This window comes from Callithrix jacchus, chromosome 1 (assembly GCF_049354715.1).
Source record: "Callithrix jacchus isolate 240 chromosome 1, calJac240_pri, whole genome shotgun sequence".
Taxonomy (NCBI): Eukaryota; Metazoa; Chordata; class Mammalia; order Primates; family Cebidae; genus Callithrix; species Callithrix jacchus.
In genome coordinates, this window is record NC_133502.1 from 182649523 (window position 1) to 182655522 (window position 6000).

The 6000-nt window shown below is 60.3% G+C and overlaps 1 protein-coding gene across 6 annotated transcripts in view; it reads right to left on the minus strand.

Moving 5' to 3' along the window:
* BRD3 (bromodomain containing 3) overlaps positions 1 to 3268 on the minus strand; it is a 37162-nt gene extending 33894 nt beyond the window's left edge. For 2 of the 6 annotated variants that reach the window (XM_078331259.1, XM_035262237.3), the window contains exons 1-2: positions 2671 to 2747; positions 861 to 1006 (exon numbers count right to left, since the gene is read on the minus strand). The gene's annotated coding sequence lies outside the window, so the exon portion shown is untranslated. Of the gene's footprint in view, positions 1 to 860; positions 1007 to 2670; positions 2748 to 3052 lie in introns of those variants that run through there. The other 4 variants (XM_078331262.1, XM_035262241.3, XM_009005075.4 and 1 more) reach the window with 2 other exon arrangements.
* Between the last annotated feature and the right edge of the window lie 2732 nt (positions 3269 to 6000).

Here is a 6000-nt window from a genome sequence, read left to right on the forward strand (position 1 = left end):
ATACAAAATACAAAAAATTAGCCAGGTGTGGTGGCAGATGCCTGTAATCCCAGCTACTTGGGAGGCTGAGGCAGGAGAATCTTAAAGCCAAGAGGCAGAGGTGGCATTGAACTCAGATTGCCACTGCACTCCAGCCCCGGCGACAGTGCAAGACTCCGTCTCAAAAAAATAAAATAAAACAAAAAATAAATAAGAAACCTGCCTAAGACACAAAATCCCGACAGGTCAGTTATACCTTGATGACCGGTCAAGGAAGTAAGAAGCAGCAGCTCCTCTAACCAACTGCTTTCACTGCTTTGAAAATCAGCAGGACTGCAGGCATGCCCCCACCTCCCAGGCAGCAACGCTGAGGGTGGGGTAGGCCCTGGCTCCCCGCCCCCTAGCACCCTGTGCATCCACAGCAAAACATGGCTCTTCCTGTCGAGAACTGGGGCCACCAGCGGCTGGACAGACACAGCACAGCTGTTAGTTTTGTGCTCATCACCCCACTTGGGAAACTCTGAGCCACCATGCTTCAGGGAAAGTGGTGGCACTTTCTGGTGGCACCAAGAAGCGGACAAGGCCATCACCACCTGCCTGGTGCACGAGGCTCCCACAGCTGGCACCTCCAGAGCCTGGAGGGAGAAAGAGAGGAAAGGGTGACGGCTGGCTGCAGCAGCAGGCCCAGATCTGCACTTTTCACAACCCCACTTTCACTTTCTGGGTATGACTACACTGCGTGTAGGGCAGGGAACCGTGTTTGCAAGTCCTGTCCTTCATTCAAAGCTCACTTCCGAACCGGCAGGAGCTGTTGTCAAAGGAAAGTAATTACTCTACTTTCTAAAAACAAAACGAAAATAAAAACGAAGCTCACTGCCTACCGGGAGAAAGCTGTTGAAATCCCTCCTCCCCGGATGTCCCAGCGGCGGGGCTCAGGCTGGAGCTGCTCCGACAGTCTTCCCAGGTACCCGGTGTCCTGCTGAGGCACTGGGCCTCCAAGGGTCAGAAAGAAATGGCCCTCGCTCGCCTGCAGACAGTCCAGTCACAGTGTGAGTCTTATCTTTCCCGATCAGTACCCTCCAGCACACATCAAGGCCTCAACAGAGAAAACGGCAAACACAGACCTTTATTTGCAAATGACAGGCTGCCTCAGGGCTGCCAGGGAAGGACCAGGAGGGGAGGTCCCTAACCCCTGAGGCCAGCCCCTCGCAGATCTTCAGACCTTCCTTAGACCCCATTGGAAGCCAGTAACAAACTACTCTCCCCAGAAAAATGCCACACAACTTTGCATAGATTTCAGGATCTCCCCAGGGTCACTTCATAGACCCAGTGAAAAAATAAAAAGGCTTCATTTTAAAGGAAAGAGTACGGGGAAAAGCCTACACAACAGCAGGGTAAAAAGAAAACTTTGCTCTTCTGTTCCTGCTCACGGTGGAGGACGGGACACACGGAGCTTCCTCCTGCAGTTCCAGCCCGTCACTCGGCCCACCACTGCACGACGCCTACCCTCCCGGTTAACTTTTGCAGACAATGACCAAGTTTAAGGTAAGGGGGAGAAACCCCAGCTATGTATTTCTGAGCAGAAAGCTTTCAACCAAAATGAAAGATCTCAGCCACTCAAGGATTGGGTCCAACGGAGGAACTCACGCGATGGACTGTGGGTCTCTACCCCCGGTGGGTCTCGGCGGGCCGAGTTATGGGACGCCCGCCCTCGAAGGAAAGGAGGCCGCGCGAAACCCCCATCCCGGCCCTGCCCCCGTAAGAGCAACCGGTGGTGGAATGAGACTTCCCGCATGCCCCAGCTTTATTCACAGGGAGCCCACCAGGGCCATGTGGTGTACACGGTTCGGGGTGCGCATTTTTCCCCGGATGGGCTTGTATCACGTTGTCACTCCGGCGCCCCCCAACAGTGGGAAGGAGGGAAGCAACCCCGTCCCTCCCGCTCCAACTCGCCCTCGGCCGGATTAAGCGATTTTCAGACTGATTTCAAAACGGGAACGGGTCTCCCCTAGTATGGCTGCAAAAATCTGGCAACTCAGAGGGGCTGAAAGTCAGCTCTGGGCCCGTAACTCTGGGAGGAGGCCGCGCAGAGCTCAGGCCCGAGCCCGGCCTTGCCCCCCGCCCCGGCCGCGACGCGCGGCCACGGTCCCGAGGTGCTGGCCTCAGCAACGGCCCGAGAGCGAGGCCGGCGGGGCGGGCGCGGGGAAAGTGGCGCCGCAGAGCGTACGGCCGCGGCCCAGGGCCGCCGCGCGCACCTTCCCCCTCCGCGTCCTCCCTGCGTTCCCCCCTTCGAAAGATGGCGGGCAGAGGAAAGGGGGAAAAAAATCCCTTCCGTGAGGGAGGGTGCGCGGAGGCCGGGCTGGCGCGGGGCGCGCCAACTCCGAGCTGCGCGCCCCGGCCGCAGCGACGCCCCCGAGCCCGGGACGGAGGCGGCCGGGCGGGAGCGGGCGGAGGACAGCGGAGCCCGCGCCGCCGCCGCCGCCGCCGCGACCCCGGGCGGCCGCCGCGCTTTGTTGCATCGTGGCCGCGCACAAAGGCGGCGGCAGCGGCGGCCCCGGGCGCCCGGTTCCCCCGGACGCGCCGGCGGCCTGCGCGGGACGCTAGGGGCCGCGCTTCCCGGCCCGGCCCGACCCGCCGCCGCCCGCGCCGCCCGCCGCCCCGCGCGCGCAAGGAAGCAAGAGAAAGGCGTACTTGGCCTCGCGGCTCCGGCGGCCGTCCCCTCCCGGCCCGCGCGGCCGGCTCCTCTTTGGCTCACCGGCCCCGGCAGCATAATAGACGCGCCGGAGCCGAGTAGGGCTCATGCGCTACGCCGCGGCGCCTGGCGGGAGTCGTAGTCCGCGGCCGGGCCCGCGCCGGGGCCGCCCAGGGGAGGCCGCGGCGCGCGGACTACATGTCCCGGCCCCGCCGGCGCCGCGCCCCGCCCCGCGCGCCCCCGCCCGCCCCGCCGACCCGGCCGCGAGCGGGCCCAGCCCTGGGGGCGCGCGGGGGCGGGGCTCGGCGCCCGCCGGGCAGGACAACGACACTGGGACCCCAGGCGGCCGCTCCCCGCTCGAGGCCGCGCGGCCCTCCCCACCTCGCGCCGGGGACAGCGCCTGGAGGCGGATTTTCCGGTGCCCCAGGGCGGCGTGAAAGACGCAGGAGCGCAGCCAGCACGGCGGCCCCCGCCCGGGCACCCTGGGGCCCGCAGGAGCCGCCCTCGAACCCAGGCCGCCCACTGGTGGGGCGGCGCGCACCTGCCGGGAGCCCGTGTTTGTAAACAAACCGCGCGCCTAATTAGCCTGACGGGAGCGCGCGCGCGGGGGCGGGGGCGGGGCGTCGGCGCGCGCGCGGGCAGGTCGGCCCCGCCCGGGGAGGAGCCGCGGTCGGCCGCGCCCTCCTTGTCCCCGTCTCCCCCACCCCTGACGTGCCGGGGCGCGGGCGCCCAAGTTTGCTATCTCTGGAGAGGACTCCATGTCTCCAGAGCTGGCCAAGAGCTAGGGGTGTTCTCAGCTCGGCCTGGGGACCTTCTCGCCCCAAGCCCCAGTTACCTCATCTTCCCAGTGAGGGGCAGGAACGAGAAATCAGGTTCCCAGCCTGAGATTCCGGGAGAGGGCCACCAAGGTGAGAACAAGGACCCCTGGCCCTTTTTCTGTAACTTGAAAGGTTCAGCTTGAGGACACGTTTTGCATCTTGTTTTGGGTGATGATGACTCGGGTTTATACATAAATCAATTTTTTTTTTTTTGAGACATAGTTCCGCTCCTGTCACCCAGGCTGGAGTGCAGTGGCGCGATCTTGGCTCACTGCAACCTCCGCCTTCCAGGTTCAAACGACTCTACAGCCTCATCCTCTGGATCTTGGCTCACTGCAACCTCTGCCTCCAGGGTTCAAGCGATTCTCCTGCCTCAGCCTTCTGAGTAGCTGGGATTACAGGCGCCCCCGCCCCCCAACCAGGCCCAGCTAGTGTGTGTGTGTTTTGGTAGAGAGGGGGTTTTACCATGTTGGCCAGGCTGGTCGAACTTCCGGCCTCGATGATCCGCCCACTTTAGCCTCGGCAAAGTGCTGGGATTACAAGTGTGAGCCACCATGCTAGGCCACATAAGTCAGTTTTAATCCAGCTGTAACTTAAGGTAGTTACACGTTGTGTATATTAGACCTCAATAAAAACGTCAAAAACAAAAAAGGTTTCCTTGGTGCCCACTGAACCTGCCAACAGCAAGGTCAAGTTTCCTTGTGTGCTGCACCCACCCCAAGCCCCTGGGGCCTCCGTGTATTCCAGGTTGAGCAGCAGCTCCACTGCCTGAAATGTACACATCTATGCAGTATTCATAAAGTGAGTTCCAGCATGGAGACAGTTCATCCCCACACACACCCAGAAGGCAGATGTTCTGCTCCAGGCTGACAGGTAAAGAAACATGCTCAGTGAGGCCAAGGGTCCTGCCAGGGTCACAGAGCCAATTTGCAGGAGAGCTGAGACTTCAAAGCCCCGGAGTCTTAGGCAGAGTTTGCAGGAGAAGCCAACGCCTTTCCCAACCGTGCCCAGCTGTTTCTGCTGGGAGCCTTTTTACGCCCCAGGGCAAGACTCTAGGACAAGGTTCAAGCAGAGGAAGGCCTTGCCTGTCTAGTTGGCAGAGTGGACCAAGCACAGTCCTCAGGCACAGGAAGGTCTGGAGGGGAGTGGGAGGTGAGGATCTGCAGGCAGGTCCCTTAGAACCTCCATTCTGTCCGCAAAGTCCCGGTGCAGTTCCTCAATCTCCAGACTTCTGTGTTAGCCACCTTGGAGGCTACTACCCATTCCCGCTGTCTCCATCTCATCTCCTTGGGTATCTTGAGCACTCTGGCCACTGGGATGGCCACCTCACTGCTTGCACAGACCCCACTGCACTCCTTCCAAGGCCAGAACAAAAAGCCTTTCCACCTGGTCATGACCTCAAAGAGCCCAGATGCATGCACACAGCAGGCTGCCCTGACCAGCCAGCATGTCTGAAGCTGTTGACCAAATGCTCACAACCCTGCTGAGCCTCCCGCTGTCCTAAGACAACCCCTAGGAGTATGGCAGGAACCCGGGTCCTCCCTGGGCACTGGCTCTGATGGGAGCACCAAGGTCCCCTTCTTCTTTCCCTTCCTACTGCTCACGCACTCATGAGTGGCCTTGATGGCTCCATGGAGCCACCTTTCCTGAGGCTGGAGAAGTCTCTGGGAAGCAGAATCTATAAGGGGAACAGGACAGAAACTCATTTGAGCATCTCAGTCCCTGTGCTACTATCTCTGAGGACTAGTTTAGGGGCCACAGTGGCAAACAGCTGAGAGCCAGCAGGGCTGGCATTGAGAAGGGATTTGGGGTGACACTGTGGTCCCCTCCAGCCCCCAACAGCTCATCATCCTCTCCCTTCCTAGCCTCAGGCTCTTAGAGTTTCAACCTCTGGTACTGCTGAATTTCCCAAATGAAGCCACTTAATCTCCCCAACCCAGGTTTCCTCCCCCCGTCACAGGAAGATAAAAATAGAACCTGATCCCACAGCTCTGGGGGGGGGGGGGGGCGTGTGCAAAGTCTGGGTCGGTGATCAGGAGCAGGCCCCGCTGCCTTTGCCTCCTTGGCCATCACTCACCTGTCTACCTGACATTTTACATCCTGAGTCTCCCAGCTCCATGAGAGCAGGGCATGGTGTCCACGATGTGTCCCTGAACATCCCCGAACAGTACCTGGCAGTGGAAGCTCAATACATAGCTGCTGAATGAATAAATGTTCTCTTCTGCCCCTCTGTCCTGCCCTCCAGCCTCCATCTGCAAAACTCAGTGTAGCCCAAGCTCCACCAGTGAATCAGCCACCTGCTCACATCTAAAGGAGACTCCAAAACCAGGCTCCAGTCAGGGTCCTCAGCTGCCTCCTCCTTCTCCACCCACAATGCCCCTTAAGGCAGCAGTCCACAGCCTTTTTGGCACTAGGGACCCATTTCATGGAAGACAATGTTTCCATGGATGAGTGGGGGCGGATAATGGTTTGGGGATGAAACTGTTCCACCTCAGATCATCAGGCATTAGA